This window comes from Mustelus asterias, chromosome 15, assembly GCF_964213995.1.
Source record: "Mustelus asterias chromosome 15, sMusAst1.hap1.1, whole genome shotgun sequence".
Taxonomy (NCBI): domain Eukaryota; kingdom Metazoa; phylum Chordata; class Chondrichthyes; order Carcharhiniformes; family Triakidae; genus Mustelus; species Mustelus asterias.
In genome coordinates, this window is record NC_135815.1 from 5,216,480 (window position 1) to 5,235,847 (window position 19,368).

Here is a 19,368-nt window from a genome sequence, read left to right on the forward strand (position 1 = left end):
TGGCAATCTTGAACTGAATTCCATAGGCTCTGAGAATCGTCCACAGCCTCTCACAGTGAAAACTATCAAATGCCTTCTTTAAGTTTATTAAGTTGGTGTAGCGTGGTGCATTCCATTTGAAGCATTGCTCTATGATGTTATGCAAAGCAAATATCTGGTCTATACATCCTCTGCCCTGCAGAACCCTGCTTGCTCTTGTCTTATCATCTATGGTGTTGTCAATCCGCTGGAGGAGAATTCTGCAGAAGATTTTGCTGGGGACGGAAAGGATTGCAATTCCTAGCCAGTTTCATGGTTGCAGAGGCCCCTTTCTCTGGCAGGTTGAAAATGAGGCCTTTACTCCAGTCTTCTGGTATGGCTTTATTTTCCCAGGTCTTGCTGGAAGAGTAAGCATCCAGACAACCATGTTCACATCTGCCTGCAGAGAGTCAATTCCAGGGGCATTGCCATTTTCTATGGATTTGATGGCTGCACAGATTTCTGTTTCAGTGGGTGGGTTGGTGTCAATACCAGCAACCTCATTAGATGTTGGTGGATTAACTGGATCATCAGATTCAGGCTGGTTAAAAACCTCTTCAAAGTACTGAACCCATCTTTCAGCTTATTCTCTCTCTCGTATCACACTTCCATGTTTGTCCTTAACTGACATGGTGTGATTAGGGGATTGCAACTGAGTCTGTATTCACCTGACATCCAAATACTAATTTTTAAAGGCTCCTACTGGTAAATGTACCTGGATGGAGGTTGTGTGAAGTCAGAAATTGGCTGAGAAGCGATGATACCCACAGCCAAATAATTAACAACATTCCTCAGTGTCATTTTAACTCTAAACCCTGGCATGAAAATGGGAATATTGGGTTGTTCTGTAATTTACATCCAATTTTCATTCACATTAAAGTCAATGAATGGGACAATTGTGTAGAATGGGTGGCTGATCAGATATGACTCACTTTTTGCCATCTCCAAGAATTAGAATTGCTCCATTATCTATGAAGACAATCCAGCAGGGTGAAATACCAAAGGACAGCACCAGCAGTCATAATGCAAAGCAGATCCAACAGGAAAATGGAGAAAGTAGGCAAACCCTCACAAAAAAATCCAAAAGCTTTTATCTCCAAATGCTTTTGCAAATAAAATTTGGGAAGTGTATTGTCTTGGTCATAACTGGAGTACTATGTAACAGTTAATGCACTCCATTGTAGAGGGTGTACAGGGTAGACGATACGTGTGATGGATTTTGTGTTGGACTATTTCCACAGCAACAAAAAAGGTGAAGAGGACTTTTAAAAGAAAGGATTATCAAACAACTCTTGAGTTTTGTAAGTAGTGAAAAGATTAACTCCTCAAACTGAGGAGTCAGTGATGACAGATCATCTGTTGAAACTTTCCAACAAAGGAACAATAAGGAAGTTTAGGAGGAAATGTCCAATACAGAGGGTTGCCGGACCACAGACTGTTTTGCTCAAGGGAGTGGCTGAGGCAGAGACCATGGTATCTTTGATTTGATTTACTTTGTCACATGTATATTAGTATACAGTGAAAAGTATTGTTTCTTGCGCGCTATACAGACAAAGCACATCATTCATAGAGAAGGAAAGGAGAGTGCAGAATATAGTTTTACAGTCATAGCTAGGGCGTAGAGGAAGATCAATTTAGTGTGAGGTAGGTCCATTCAAAAGTCTGATGGCAGCAGGGAAGAAGCTGTTCATGAGTCAGTTGGTGCGTGATCTCAAACTTTTATGGGGAAGTTGGTTAGTTTTCAAAGTTGGGAGAAAATATAGGGCTATAGGGATAGAGCACAGCAACTGGAGTAATTTGAAATTGTGGACACAATGGATCGAATGGCCTCTTGCAATCCATAAATTTCTCTATGCGCAATAGGATATGGATTAAAACCAGGAGACTGGGTATTACTTGGAGTATAATTTAATCAACATGGCATGACTGAGGTTCCTAGAATATTCAAGTGAATGGAAAAAACACAACATAAGAATGAGCGACATCACCAGTGTACAAGGAATTCCAACATTATCCATTCCTGAGGCATTCCTGATAACAGCCATCCAACAAATTGTTGACATATTTCTTGGAATTCAAAGCAGAGCCAAAAATTAATATGTTTTGAAGAGTTGCCACAAAATTAGTCCAAACTGCCTTGTCTTCTGTTTAATTAGAATAGCAGCTGTGGTACAAACCTTGCCCAACATTGTCCACCATTTCATTTTATGCCGTGATCTTGCTTCATCTAGAGACCACCATTACATGTAAAATGGATCAATTCTTTAGATTTTGAAAGTTACTCTGAATATCTGAACTTTCCGCTGCAGATAGAGGAGATTTGACAAGGATGGATGGTCTTAGTGAAATCTGGGATTCTCAAATGACTATTGGCAAGTCAGGCTGAAATTAAGCCATGAAGGACCAGTATGATAGGAAAGTATTTTCTATTGTGGGTTTTTGGTGAGTGCTCCTGAATAGAATTGACATTAAAGAAAAAAATAAAATTGTGTTCAAAAGAAAGCCCTGAAAATAATGTACTGGTGAGTGGGGAGAAAACCCACAGCACTCAATCCTGTCAAGATGAGTTAGCTTATTATTTTGACCAGTTTTTTCTTCAAATACTTTCACCAAGGACCCTCCTGCCCAATATCTGAATACATGCATATTGTATATGTATATATGCATATGCAAGATGGTACATGTGAAGGTGTGAAAGTACAATGGTACAAGTTTGTACACACAGTGCGCGTGCAAGAGTGAGTGTGCAAGCTGTACTTGCAGGTGAACATGCAAGTATATACTTTCTGGGAACTTTCTTCTTCTTCTTCTCTAATTGGCATTATCAAAATTTGAGTTTTGCTTAACCAGAGATTATGCTGCGGTTTTATAGTAGGGTAGAGTGAACAGAGAGGGCTCTGTCCTCTTTAGCCAGAACGGGACTGCACACCGTGCTGTTGGCGCCATTCTGAATCTTACATTAGCCATCAAACCAACTAAACTAACCACCTCCTGTTCTGGGCACTCTTAGAAGAGGTAAAGCAGGAAAAAAACATTAGCTGAAAATGTGCAATTCATTATGGATGATCTCAATCCCTCCCTCTCATATTCCAGATCACACCCCTCAATCACTTCTCCCTCCAAAACAACACTGGGTCATGGAAAAGTACAGTATCAAACAAGGCTCCACAATCTGTCCGAACCCAAAATTCAATACCCTTTTTCAAAATGTCTCTCAATCATTGAATCATTGTCCACACCTGTCCCTGTGGGCTGTATACTAACCTCTTGAAATCAATTAAACCTAAATAGTCAGTGCCCTTCTATCTCTTAAACCTGAATCTGCAACTGTTTTATAACAAATTCAAATTGAATCCAATTCATGGTCAAGGGACAAACAAGATCCAAGCTGACAAGATGAGGCATTGCACCCTATCTTAAACCTGACAAGATATCATTCTTAACTGCTAACCTATCTCTCTTAGTTCCAATTTAAGTAATATTCCTCATAGAAATGAACTCCTCTTAAAAAGCAGTTAGCAAACAACAGGCTTACATGCTGGTGTGTGGACTGCTTGGCCTTAAGCCTCCAGAACACCTCTGGAGAGAGATGTATTTTTTGTAGTAGATCCCAAACTGCAGTCTCCAGTGAGAGAGGGAAAAGACCTTCTGCTCTTGTAGATCCTACCTGTCTCTGAAAGTTTAAGTCCTTCCATTAGCAAGTGATTTGGCCTCTATGAATCAGCCTAATTAAACCCTACTCTGAAACCCCAGGGGATAACCCAAAAAATAAACAAAACTGCATTACGCAGCTTAAAAGAAAGAAACAATACCTAAGATCAATTATGCTTCTACAATCTCAGCATGTGGGCTGCCTAGCAGACAGATTGGCACCGTAAACCAGAATTGAATCTTACACATATCTTTCACAAGAAACATGACGCAAGTACATTCTTTAAAGACACCGTATCATTAAAGTGACCATGAATTCCCGAGTCTGTGGCAATCTCAATCATATTACTGGATTCAATTAATGGATATCCTTAAACATCTCCTCTTCTCTTAAACCTCTTTATACTGTTTGTTTTAATAGCTTCCTTTCATAACTTATTCTAATTATAGTTACAAGGATAAGATGGGTATAGAGGGATATGGGCCAAATGCGAGCAATTGGGATTAGCTTAGGGGTTTAAAAAAAAGGGCGGCATGGACAAGTTGGGCCGAAGGGCCTGTTTCCATGCTGTGAAACTCTATGACTCTATCCATGAACTAGCCAATCCTCTCCTGTTCATAATTGCCGACCTGAAAACCTCCCATTTATCTTCCCAATGGTACAGTAGGAAAATTTCACCACTCAATTATGGCAGCTTCAAAATATACTTCTGAAAACAGACTGTTGGAGTTGGTAAATTCCATTAAGAAAATAATGCAGCAATGTCCCTTTGTACAAACATGATCCCATAAATAGTGTCACTGTCTAGAACCTGCTCAAGCATTCTGAAACTGACACTGCATCTGTTATCCAGATGGTGTACTGAGGATCTCAGCCACATAAACCCAAAGGATCCCAAAGTCAATCTCCTCTGAATCAACTATTTACACAGGGAATGCTGTCTGAGGCCTCAACAATTAAGGTTTAGGGGAGGCAGAAAGCAGACAGGGTTCCTGACCCTAATCAGTAGTTGTTTTGATCCAATATAAGTACGATGGGTTGAATGGCATCCTTCTGATTCTCGGGACCCCTTTTTGATTTTTTGATTTGATTTATTATTGTCACATTTATTAACATAGTGAAAAGTATCGTTTCTTGCGCGCTATAGAGAGAAAGCATACTGTTCATAGAGAAGGAAACGAGAAAGTGCAGAATGTAGTGTTACAGTCATAGCTAGGGTGTAGCGGAAGATCAACTTAATGTAAGGTAGGTCCATTCAAAAGCCTGATGGTAGCAGGGAAGAAGCTGTCCTTGAGTCAGTTGGTACGTGACCTCAGACATTTGTATCTTTTTCCCGACGAAAGAAGATGGAAGAGAGAATGTCCGGGGTGCGTGGGGTCCTTAATTATGCTGGCTGCTTTGCCAAGGCAGCAGGAAGTGTAGACAGAGTCAATGGATGGGAGGCTGGTTTGTGTGATGGATTGGGCTACATTCATGACCTTTTGTAGTTTCTTGAGGTCTTGGGCAGAGCAAGAGCCACACCAAGCTGTAAATTGGTATTAATCAGCATCAGTGGAGCAGGAGATTGGCTGTGACTCCCTCTTGGTTAAGCAGCACTCGGGCAAGGTTGAAACATAAATTAGGAGATGGTGATGTTGTGATGATGTCATTGGACCGGTGGTCCAAGCTAAAGCTTGGGGGAGGGCATGGATTCAGATCTCACCATGGCAGCTGGGGGATTTTTAATTCAATAAATTAAAGAAATCTGGAATTGAATGGTAGCTTCAATAATGATAAATTATTGCTGTTAAAAATTCATCTGGTTCACTAATGCCCAGTGTGAAGGAAATCTACTTTCTTGACCTGGTTTGGCCGACATGTGGCTCCAGACTCTAAGCAATGTGGTTGACTCTAAACTGTCCTCAAAATGCAATTTAGGATGGGCAACAAATGCTGGCCTTGGCAACGATGCCCACATTCCATGAACAATTAAAAACACTGGCTGCCAATGGAGTAAGCTCATGGAAGAGGATCCAGAGAACAATCAAGAGAGGAGGGGAGCTGATTAGCAGCTAAAATTTGGTGCAGGGAAAAACAACTTGCGAACTGCAGTGACAATTTATTTCACATTTTATTTCATTTCATGTCTCCTGAAATTTTGCCAAGATTAACCTTCAGAACTCCATATATTTTGGAAATCAGGTCCAAAATCTGATGTGGCGAAATTGTTCCCTCTATAGAATATGCAAAAGGCTGAATAATACCCTGCAATATAAATGTACTTAATTTGGTGGTATGGAATTATTTTGTTTCCTCTTTTAACAGTAGTATTATCTAATTTAAAGTACAAATCTAGTTCTGATGCATGTGACCTTTGAATGAAGCATTAAGCTGCAGCTGTCTGCCTGAAGAGGTGAATGGAAATGTTCCTATGGCACTATTTCGAAGAAGAGCTGGGTCATTGTGCCTGGTGTCCTGACCAATTATTATCCATCAACCAACACCATCAAAAACAGAATATCTGACCAATATCACATGGCTGTTTGCGGGAATTTGCTGTGTACAAACTGGCTGCCATGTGTCTTACATTACCACAGTAATTACAATTGGCTATAATGCGACTTGGGATGTCATTGAAGAGTCATAGAATCCCTACAGCGCAGAAGGAGGCCATTCAACCCATCGAGTCGACACTGACCACAATCCCACCCAGGCCCTATTCCCGTAACCCCACATATTTACCCTGCTAATCCCCTGACACTAGGGTCAATTTAGCATGGCCAATCAACCTAACCCGCACATCTTTGGACGTGGGAAGAAACCGGAGCACCTGGAGGAAACCCAAGCAGACACGAGGAGAATGTACAAACTCCACAGAGACAGTCACCCGAGGCCAGAATTGAACCTGGGACCCTGGCGTTGTGAGGCTGCAGTGCTAACCACTGTGCCACCATGCTGCCCCACCAATGTGCCACCGTGCTGCCCATACTGAGATCATGAAAGGCTCTATATCAATACACGTCTTTATTTTTTGAGTGGTCATTTGCTGAAATTGAACCAGAATTATTAATTATTTGGATCTGGCTGGCTCACTTCAACACATGGGAACTCATGTCACATGTGGGACCAATCAAGGCCCATTGTTGTGGTATCATCCATGGCCACAGCTTCAGCCTGCAAGAATTCAACCCCCGCATTACCATTAGCAAGAGAGAGAATCAAGAACCTTGGGCGTGATTTTCCCAAAAATAAAACTAAGTGCCCAACGCGTGGGAATACGGGAGTTTTTCCCACCCGCTTTCTGGGCAAGCTTAGTTGAATGAATTTCCGGCACTACGGGCATCACAGAAGCCGTCAGGGGATTTACACCGATGGGGGGGATGCGGGGCTTAATCCCTTTAGAGAGGCCGACATTGAACTGCTGAGGGGGCATGCGCATGCGCCAAAATCCTGGTATACTGGACCTGGCCTCCAATCCCTCACCCTGCCACTCGCTCCCACCCTCCATTCCCTCCCCTCCTACATCATCACACCCCGCAGTATAGCTCTACCCCTTTATGGCCCCACCTCCACGGGCCCTGCCCCCTTGGCACTGCCGGTGCCTGCTGGGCATTGCCAGTGTAAGAATTTTAACAACACCAGGTTAAAGTCCAACAGGTTTATTTGGCAGCAAATGCTATTAGCTTTTGGAGCGCAGAGTCGCTGAGCAGAAACTGTTAGCCAAGTTCCGCACACATGAGGACGACCTAAACCGGGATCTTGGGTTCATGCCACACTATCAGTAACCCCCACAGCTTGCCTCCTGGACTTGCAGAATCTCACTGGCTGTCCTGTCTGGAGACAATACACATCTCTTTAACCTGTGCTTAATGCTCCCTCCACTCACATTGTCTGTATCTTTAAGACCTGGTTGGTTGTAGAGATTCGCATTCTAATCAGTATTCTGTAACTTGATTTTGTGTCTCTGTATGCCCTGTTTGAGAGCAGATATACACTCCATCTGATGAAGGAGCAGCGCTCCGACAGCTAATGGCATTTGCTACCAAATAAACCTGTTGGACTTTAACCTGGTGTTGTTAAAACTCTTACTGTGTTTACCCCAGTCCAACGCCAGCATCACCACATCATTGCCAGTGTGCCAGGATGGCAGTGCCAAAATGCCTTTTGGGCATTGCCAAGGTGCCAGGATGACAATGCTACGTTGGCATATCTCAAGGAGCAACCCCCTGCCCCCATCCTCCTGGGGGGCCTCAATAGCCTCTGGTCCCACCAGCAAGGCCATCATGGCTGGTCCCTGCTGCTGGGGACCATACATAATCCCGCTGGTGTGGACCTCCACCAGCACATCCAGAAACATTAGCAAGCCTGGACAATTGAGTTCTGAGCTCTCTGAAGAAATGCTAATCTGTATTTGCATATTGTAATCAGCATTGCGCTGGTCCCTGGCATGAGGCTGATAGATCCAAAAAAATGAACTGGGAAGATCACAACTGGCCAAATGTTTTTGGTCACTTGCTGACATTTCCCAGCCCGCTGCGCTTCTTGAGCAACACAGCAGGCCCCTTATATTTGTAATCACATTTCACACTTTTCTCCTGCATGGGTCAGTAGTGGGGATGTTTGTTGATGATTGCACAATGTTCAGCACAACTCCTCAGACACTGAAGAAGTCTCCATCCATATGCAGCAAGACCTGAACAACATTCAGGCTTGGACTAACAAGTGCACAAGAAATATTCGTGCCAAACCAGTGTCAGGCAAGTACAACTCAAACAACAGAGCATCTAATCATTGCCTCTTGGTATTCAATTGCAATACCATTGATGAATCTCCCATTATCAACATCCTGGGCATTACATAGAAACATAGGAATTAGGAACAGAAGTTGGCAAATTCAGCCCTTCAAGCCTGTTCTGACATTCAATCACACCATGGCTGATCTCAGCCTGGTCTCAAATCCATGTCCTCACCTGTTCCCCATATCCCCTTATCCCTTTTTTAAATTAGAAATATATCTATCTTCTTCTTGAAACTATTCAATTATTCAGACTCTGCCGCGCTATGGGGCAGTGAGTTTCACAAATTCGCCACCCTCTGCGAGAAGTAGATCCTCCCAATCTCAATTTTAAATCTACCACCTCTCAACCTATATCTGTAACCTCTTGTTCTAGATTGCCTCATAAGAGGAAGCATTTGGTCTACATTTACTTTCTCGATCCTTTTAAAAAATTTTATATACCTCGATCAAATCCCTTCTCATCCTTCTAAACTCCAGCGAGTATAAGCCCAAACTGTTTCATCTCTCCTCATGCGTTAACCCTTTCATCCCCGGAATCAATCTGGTGAACCTCCTCTGAACTGCCTCCAATGTCACCACATCCTTCCTCAAATAAGGAGACCAAAACTGGACACAGTATTCCAGGTGTAGTCTCACCAACACCCGATACAATTGCAACAACACTTCTCTATGTTTATACTGCAGTCCCTTTGCAATAAATGCCAACATCCCATTTGCCTTTTTTATTCTGTGCTGCACCTGCATCCCGACTTTCTGTGATTCATGAACATAGACACCCAGATCCCTCTGTCCAGGTGCATTTTGAATCTGTTTTCCATTCAGGTAATAACTGCTTTTCTATTTGTTCTGCCAAAATGGATAACCTCACGCTTATCCGCATTAAATGCCATCTGCCAAATTTTGGCCCATTCTCTTAGCCTATCCAGATCCATCTGTAAAATCTTTATATCCTCTTCACTGCCTGCTTTCTCACCTGTTTTAATATCATCTGCAAATTTTGCTATGTAATACTCTGTCCTTAATTGCAGATCATTTATATAAATTGCAAATATTTGAGGTCCAAGGACTGACCCTGTGGTACCCCATTAGTTACATTTCTCCAGCCAGAGAAGGACCCATTTATCCGACCCTTTGCTTTCCGTCAGTCAGCCAATCCTTAACCCAATCTAGTACTCTACCCCCAAACCCCTGAGATCTCATCTTCTGGATCAGTCTTTTATGCGGCACCTTGTCAAATGCCTTCTGGAAGTCTAGATATACCACAGGTTCCCCACTATCCACCTTACTGGTTATGTTCTCAAAGAACTCAAGCATGTTTGTCAAGCATGGCTTACCCTTCATAAAACATACTAACAATGGTGGCTTCAGCTTTGTCTTTCCAAATGCTCATTCAGCTCCACCTTAATGATTGATTCCAGCAACTTCCCCACCACAGAGGTAACGCTCATCAGCCTAGAGTTTGTGTCTCTCCCTTTTTGAATTGGGGTGTCACATTAGTGTTTTTCCAATCCACCGGGATCTCACTAGAATCCAAGGAATTTTGAAATATTACAACCAATGCATCCAGTATCTCTGCTGCCACATCCTTTAATATCCCAAGGTGCAGGCCTTCAGGTCCCTGATACTTGCCTGCCTTTAATTCCATTAGTTTATTCAATACCTTCTACCTCATGATGGTTATTGCACCAAGGTCCTCTGCATTAAGTCCAGTATTTGGAAAATCTTCATTATTCCATACCGTGAAGACAGAGGCAAAATATTGGTTTAGTGCCTTTGCTCTCTCTGTTCCCCATTAATACCTCACCAGTATTGGCCTCTAAAGGACCAACATTTAATTTAGCTATTCTCTTCCTCTTTATATACTTACATAAGCTTTTGGTATCAGTGTTTATGTTTTCTGCTAGTTTCCTTTTGTAGTTCATCTTAGCTCTTTTGATTCTATTTTTGCTGAGCCTTAAAGTTCTCCCAATTTTCCTCCAGCTTTTGCAATTTGGTATGCCCTAGTTTTTGCTTTTACGTCCTCTTTGAATTCCTTAACCAGCCATGGAATGATTTTATTCCTTTTACAATTCCTCTTCGTCTCAGGAATATACTTTAATTGAGAGGCATTCAATATCTCCCTGAACATCCACCATGTTCTGCCTCAATTATTTGTGCCCAGTTTACTTGGGCCAACTCTTTCCTCAGGCCTGTATAATTACCTCTGCCCACACTAAAGCTCTAGTATGGCACTCTGCCTTCTCTCGCCCAATCTGAATCTGAAATTCTAGCATGTTGTGATCACTCTTTCCAAGAGGATCTTTAACAACAAGACTATTTATCAACCCTTCTTCATTACATGATACTAAATCTAAAATAGCCTGCTCCCTGGTTAGTTCCATAACATATTGCTCCAAGAAACAATCCCTCATACACTCTATGAAATCTCCCTCAAGCCTACCTTTGCCAATTTGATTAATCCAGTCAATATGCATGATAAAATCACCCATGACTACCATTGCGTCCTTCTCACAAACCTCCTTATTTCTTGGTTTATACTAAACTCCACTTTGGAGGTATTGCTACGGGGCCTGTAAATTATTCCCACCAAGATGATTTTTCGTTTGTTTTTTATTTCCACCCATACTGATTCAACATGTTGGCCCTTAGTGCTAATGTCATTTCTTAATACAACCTTGATGTCAGTTTTACCCAGTAAAGCAATGCCACCTCCTGCTGCATCCTGTCTATCCTTTCTGAATACTGAGTACCCTTGGACATTCAACTCCCAGTCCCACTCCGCCTGTAATCATGTTTCCGTAATCCCCACCAAATCATACCCATTTGTCTCTATTTGTACTGTCAACTCATTGACCTTATTCCAAATACTGCATGCATTTAGGTTCAGGGTTTTTAAATATGTCCTACTGGCTTGTCTTTCCCTTGTGCATTATATTTTTCACACATTTTGACTTCCTTTATTAATCTCTGATGATTGTTAGACTGGCTCTGCCTGTTCATCCTATTTACCTCTATCTTCTCCTCACATACTAACCTGATGCTTTGGTTCCCATTAACCATTATACTTCCTGTAGTTTTACCCTCCCTTTCCCCCTGCTTGCTAGTTTAAAGTCCTTGTGACCACCCTATTTATCCTTCCCGCTTGAACACTGGTCCCAGATTAGGTGGAGAGCGTCCCAAAAGTACAGATCCCTCCTATTCCAATACTGATGCCAATTCCCCATGAAATGGATGCCATCTTTCCTGCACCATTCCTTTAGCCATGTGTTTACTTCACTAATTTTCTCATCCCTTTGTCAATTCACATGTGGCTTGAGGACCTGTTCTTTAATTTAGCTCCTAGTTCCTGATAAACCCCAAACAGGCCCTCTTTCCCAGTCTTGCCTATGTTGTTTGTCCCAACGTGGACCACAACAACTGGGTCCTCCTCCTCGCACTCCAATATCCTTTCAAGCTGGTCAGAGATTTCCCTCACCCTGGCACTGGGCAGACAACATGCGGGACTCTCAATCCAGTTTACAAAGGATGCTATCAATCCCCCTAATTATACAATCCCCTACAACTACCACTTGTCTTTATGCTCCCCCCTCTTGAATGGCCTCCTGTACCACGGTGCCATGATTGGCTAGCTCACCCTCCCTACAGTCTTTTCCTCATCATCATAGGGAGCAGGTATCTCATACCTGTTGGACAAGGTCAAGAGCTGAGGCTCCTCCGTTCCTGAATTCAGAATCCCTCTACATGCCTCAATTGCAGTCACACTCTGCTGTCCCTGATCACTGAGTGAATTAGAGGTACTTAATCTATGTGACAGCCTCCTGAAACAAAGCATCCCCAGGTAACTCTCCCCCACCTGGATGTGCCACAGTGTCTGAAGTTCAGACCCCAGCGCATCAATTCTGAGCCGATGTTCATCGAGCAACTAACACTTGCTGCAGATGTGGTCACTGCGGCTCACAATGGGGTCTGCCAGCTCCCACATCATACAGCTACAGCACATCACCTGCCTAGCCACCTCTACTGAGTTAATTCATTTATTAATTACTTTTGCAGTTTTCTTTTTCAAATTTAGCACAGACATCCCTTTTCCAAATATAACCCTGACAAACTAAAAATGGCAAATATTACCTCTGAAACTATGTGATAAAATTATTAAATACTTACCCAACCTTACCACTGCCAATCAGCTACTTCCCTTGTGTCCTCTCCTACTGCAGCAGGGCAAAACCACAAGTAGGATTTAAAAGTTAGAAAGCAAGAAATCAAAGCCAAACGCACCTCTTTCCCCTCAGCACCGAATCCCCACTCAGCTCTAAGTTTCCGATAGCCTTACCCCTCACTCTGGCTGTGATCTCACTCTGGATGTGGTCTCTCTCCCACTGGTCGTGCACGAGCTCACTAGCTCACTGACCAGAAATTGAACTGTGGCTACAAGAGCAGGTCAGAATCTGGGAATCCTGCCTGGGTAAATCATCTCCTGCCTCCTTAAAGCCAGTCCACTATCTACAAGGCACAAGTCAGGGATGTGATGGAATACTTTCCATTTGCCTGATGAGTGCAGCTAAAACAACTCTTAAGAAGCTCAACACCACCCAAACAAAGCAACCCACTTGATTGGCGCTCCATTCACCAACTTCAACTTGTGATTTATATAAATGATCTGGAAGAAGGAGTAACTGGGGTGATCAGTAAGTTTGCGGACGACACAAAACTGGCAGGACTTGCAGATAGTGAGGAACATTGTCAGAGGCTACAGAAGGATATAGATAGGCTGGAAATTTGGGCAAGGAAATGGCAGATGGAGTTCAATCCTGATAAATGCGAAGTGATGCATTTTGGTGGGAATAATGTAAGGAGGAGCTACACGATAAATGGAAGAACCATAAAGGGTGTAGAGACGCAGAGGGACCTGGGTGTGCAAGTCCACAGATCTTTGAAGGTGACGTCACAGGTGGAGAAGGTGGTGAAGAAGGCATATGGCATGCTTGCCTTTATAGGACGGGGCATAGAGTATAAAAGTTGGGTTCTGATGTTGCAGATGTATAGAACGTTGGTTCGGCCGCATTTGGAATACTGCGTCCAGTTCTGGTCGCCACACTACCAGAAGGACGTGGAGGCTTTGGAGAGAGTACAGAGGAGGTTTACCAGGATGTTGCCTGGTATGGAGGGGCTTGGTTATGAGGAGAGATTGGGGAAACTGGGGTTGTTCTCCTTGGAAAGACGGAGGATGAGGGGAGACTTAATAGAGGTGTATAAAATTATGAAAGGCATAGATAGGGTGAACGGTGGGAAGCTTTTCCCCGGGTCGGTGGTGACGTTCACGAGGGGTCATAGGTTCAAGGTGAAGGGGGGGAGGTTTAACACAGATATCAGAAGGACATATTTCACACAGAGGGTCGTGGGGGCCTGGAATGTGTTGCCGGGCAAGGTGGTGGAGGCGGACACACTGGGAACGTTTAAGACTTATCTAGACAGCTATATGAACGGAGTGGGAATGGAGGGATACAAAAGAGTGGTCTAGTTTGGACCAGGGAGCGGCGCGGGCTAATTGTTCCTTGTTTCTCGTGGAAGTGGAAATGACTAGGGTTGGGAAGCATTTTCCGATCAGGGCCATTGTGATCTCCTGGACTCGTTTCGATCGCCTCAGGGGGTCGGAGAGGAATTTCCCAGATTTTTTTTTCCCCATATTGGCCCTGGGGTTTTTCACTCTGGGTTTTCGCCTCTCCCTGGAGATCACATGGTCTGGAATGGGGGGTGGGGGTGAGTTAATAGGTTGTAATGAACAAAGCATCGTAGCTGTGGGGGACAGCTCGGTGGATAGGATATTGGTATGTAGATAGGCTGGAAAATTGGGCGGGGATCCTGGATTCAGGATTCAATCCTGGACCGGGGTGCGGCGCGGGCTTGGAGGGCCGAAGGGCCTGTTCCTGTGCTGTATTGTTCTTTGTTCTTTGTTCTTTGTTCAACATTGACTTCCTCCACCACCAATAGAAGATGCAGCAGCATCTCCTTCAACAACACCTTGCAAGCCTGCAACCTCTACCACATAAAGGCAGCAGATGCATGGGAACCCGACCACCTGCATGTTGCCCTCCAAGCCACTCACCAAACTGACTTGGGACTATATCACCATTCCTTCTGGGTAAAAGTCTTGGCATTCCCTCCCTAACAGCACTGTAGTTGCATCTACACTCGACTGGCCTTGAGACACTGGTGGTGAGCCTCAAGATGGAGGCTCACCACAAGCATCTCAAGGCCAGTTAGTGATGGGCAATAAACTCTGGCTTCATTACCGACACTCTCATACCAAAATGACTCAGTCTACACTTCCCGCTGCCTCGGCAAAGTAGCCAGCATAATGAAGGACCCCACGCATCCTGGGCATACTCTATTCCACGTTCTTCTGTCAGGAAAAAGATGCAAAAGTCTGGGGTCACGTACCAACCGACTCAACAACATCTTCTTCCCTGCTGCCATCAGAATTTTGAAAGGACCTACCTCGCGCTAAGTTGATCTTTCTCTACACCCTAGCTATGACTGTAACACTACATTCTGCATGCTCTCCTTTCCTTCTCTATGAATGGTATGCTTTGTCTGTATCGGGTGCAAGAAATAATACTTTTCACTGTATACTAATACATGTGACAATAATAAATCAGATCAAATCAAAAAGATATTTACAATAAAAGCACAGTGAGATTTCAGCCACATCATTTATTACATTGCCAAAAGCAATATCTAAAAATGAGGTTCCTTCAATAATGAAGTTCTTTTCTGAAGCACATTTCTGGCACACAATTCCTCTTTGACCATGAAGAAGCATTGTTTTTCTATCATGCTGCCTTTCACCATGCTTGCTGAAGTGCTACATAGCTCACAGATTAAATCAAAGTCTTTCTTTTAAATTACAGTACTTGCCCAGGCTAGGCTGTTTATATAAACATGACAGTAGGCATTTCACCCTCCATTAGTTTGATTCGATCAGACAAAAGTTGGTCATTTGGCCTGTTTAGACGGATTCCAAAGTCTGTTGATCTCGGGCGAGTCATTAAGTGCCAAGAAGTTTCAGATCCACTTTTTAAAAATGCACCACATCTGGTACATAAAACAGAGCCGGAAAATCGAGCTGCTCATGCAGTCTCGAGCAAAATATATTGATTAGCTTAGCATCTCGTTTCCATGACATCACATTAACATTTGTCTTAGGAAGAAGAGAAGGTTATTCAGCCCCTGGAGCCTGTTCCAACATCCAGCTGATCTGTGTTTTAACTCCACTTGCTTACTTTGGTTCTGAAATTCTTATATCCTTGCCTCACAGAGACAATCTACGTTTTGGAATTTCCAATTCAGCCTCAATCATAGAATCATAGAAACCCTACAGTACAGAAAGAGGCCATTCGGCGCATCGAGTCTGCACCGACCACAATCCCACCCAGGCCCTACCCCCATATCCCTACATATTTTACCCACTAACCCCTCTAACCTACGCATCTCAGGACACTAAGGGGCAATTTTAGCATGGCCAATCAACCTAACCCGCACATCTTTGGACTGTGGGAGGAAACCGGAGCACCCGGAGGAAACCCACGCAGACACGAGGAGAATGTGCAAACTCCACACAGACAGTGACCCAAGCTGGGAATCGAACTCAGGTCCCTGGAGCTGTGAAGCAGCAGTGCTAACCACTGTGCTCCCGTCCAATAGCTATTGGAATGAGAGAATTCCGGATTTCCACAATTTTTTCCGTAGAGAAATGATTCCTGACACTTTCACCAAACAGTCTGACTCTAATTTTCACATTATGCCCCCTTGTTCTGGGCTGCTCCACTAGAAGAAATAATTTCTTTGTATCTACCGTAACAACTGGCTGAATCATCTTAAACACCCCAATGAGACCACCCATTTATCTGTTCAAGGGAATATAAGCAAATCTGTCCTCATAATTTAACCTTTATTTATTGAGTGCGGAGGAAGTCTGTGCAGAAACAATATCAAGACAAGGGTAGTTGGCTGTAAACAAAATAAAATTGAGTTAAAAGTAAAGGATATCTTCCTCCTGAAAGCAAATTGGCAAACCTGATTTTATTTGAATATGCAAAAATGACTCTTGTGACCTCCCGCATATGAATAGGGGCAATGGACATAAGCATCTCACTGCACATCAGACCATAGCCAGGTGATGACAGGCAGGAGTTGGGTTTCAACCCTTTGCCTGCAATCAGAGACACTAAATCAAAGGCTTGCTCCTACAGTGCTGCTGACAGCATTGTTTGTGAAAGGGGAAGAGAGGGAAAGAGGGTCCATTTGAAAGACCAGTCAAAATACCAACCGTAGATGTGGTATATTTGGACTTTCAGAAAGTGTTTGACAAAGTCCCGCACAAGAGATTATCGTGCAAGATTAAAGCGCTTGGGATTGGAGGAAGTGTATTGAGATGGATAGAAAACTGGTTGGCAGAGAGGATGTGGAGATGCCGGCGTTGGACTGGGGTGAACACAGTAAGAGTTTTAACAATACCAGGTTAAAGTCCAACAGGTTTATTTGGTAGCAATGGTATTTGCTACCAAATAAACCTGGTGGCAGAGAGGAAACAAAGAGTAGGAGTTAATGGGTTTTTTCAAATTGGCAGGCAGTAACTAGTGGGGTGCCACAGGGATCGGTGCTGGGACCCCAGCTATTCACAATATATATTAATGATTTGGATGAGGGAACAAAATGTAACATCTCAAAGTTTGCAGATGATATCAAGTTGGGTGGGAGGGTGAAATGTGACGAGGATGCAGAGATCCTTCAGCATGATCTGGACAGGTTGGGTGAGTGGGCTAATCAATGGCAGATGCAGTATAACTTGGAAAAGTGTGAGTTATTCACTTTGGAAGCAAAAACAAGAAGGCAGATTACTACCTGAATGGCTGTAAATTGGGAGAGGGGAGTGTGCAGCGGGACCTGGGTGTCCTTGTGCACCAGTCACTGAAGGTAAGCACGCAGGTGCAGCAGGCGGTAAAGAAGGCAAATGGCATGTTGGCCTTCATTGCGAGAGGTTTCAAGTACAGGAGCAGGGATGTGTTGTTGCAATTATACAGGGCCTTGGTGAAGCCACGCCTAGAGTATTGTGTGCAGTCTTGGTCTCCTTTTCTGAGGAAGGATGTTCTTGCTCTCGAGGGAGTGCAGTGAAGGTTTACCAGGCTGATTCCAGGGATGGTGGGACTGATGTATGAGGAGAGAGTGACTGGGTTAGGATTGTTTTCACTGGAATTCAGATGAATGAGGGGAGATCTCATAGAGACTTATAAAATTCTAACAGGTCTCGACAGGGTCGATGCAGGGAGGATATTCCCGATGGTGGGGTAGTCCGGAACCAGAGGTCACAGTCTGAGGATTCAGGTTAGACCATTTAGGATGGAGATGAGGAGACATTTCTTCACCCAAAGAGTGGTGAGCCTGTGGAATTCATTACCACAGGAAGTAGTTGATGACAAAAAATTGAATGTATTCAAGAGGCAGCTGGATATAGCACTTGAGATGAATGGGATCAAAGGTTATGGGGAAAAAGCAGGATTAGGCTATTGAGTTGGATGATCAGCCATGATTGTGATGAATGGCAGAGCAGGCTCGAAGGGCCGAATGGCCTCCTCCTGCTCCTATCTTCTATGTTTCTAAGACTGTGGCAGCAGGGAAGAAGCTGTTCTTGAGTCAGTTGGGATGTGTCCTCAGACTTTTGTATCTTTTTCCTGATGGAAGAAGGTGGAGGAGAGTATGCCCAGGGTGTGTGGGGTCCTTGATTCTGCTGGCTGCAGGCAGCAGAAAGTATAGACAATGACATTGGATGGGAGGCTGGTTTAAGTGATAGACTGGGCTTCGTTCACAACCCTTTGTAGTTTCTTGCGGTCTTGGGCAGAGCAGGAGACATACCAAGCTGTGATACAACCAGAAAGAATGCTTTCTATGGTGCATCTGAAAAGTTGGTGAGAGTCGTAGTGGACATGCCAAATCTCCTTAGCCTCCTGAGAAAGCAGCGGCGTTGGTGGGCTTTCTTAACTATAGCATTGGCATGGAGAGACTAGGTAAGGAGTCTAACAACAACAGGTAAAGTCCAACAGGTTTATTTGGTAGCAAACGCCACTAGCTTTCGGAGCGCTGCTCCTCCGTCAGGTGAGTGGGAGATCTGCTCATACACAGCAAACAGGGCATATAAAGACACAAACTTTGTGTCTTTATAAGACTCAAGTCTTATAAAGACTTGGTGTAAGGTCTCTGATGGAGGAGCTGATGATAGTTGCGCCTAGGACATTACCTTGAGGAACTCCCACAACAATCTCATGGGACTGAGGTTATTATAAAATTACTTTAGTGATAAAAAAATCACCAAGGCAAGACAACTAAAGCAACAACAAGCTAAGAGAAATGAATAAGCAGTACCTGGAAATTTTCATAGAATCCCACAGAATCCCTACAGTGCAGAAGGAGGCCATTCGGCCCATCCAGTCTGCACCAACCACAATCCCACCCAGGCCCTACCCCCATAACCTCACATATTCACCCTGCTAATTTCCCTGACACTATGGGGCAATTTAACATGGCCAATCAATGTAACCAGCACATCTTTCAGACTGTAGGAGGAAACCGGAGCACCCGGAGGAAACCCACACAGACATAGGGAGAACATGCAAACTCCACACAGTGACCCGAGGCCAGAATTGACCCCGGGTCCCTAGCGCTGTGATGCAGCAGTGCTAACCACTGTGCCGCCCACTTTTGAGTTGCAAACAATTGTACTTCACGGACGAGAAATCTATCTGTATAATTTGTAACTGAGTTGCTCAGAACGAACTCCATTGGCTTCTCCGGGTGGACTCGCGGGTTCAATAATGCTCGGTTGAACTTCACCTCAACAGGAAATGGAATAAAATACCAGTTGACA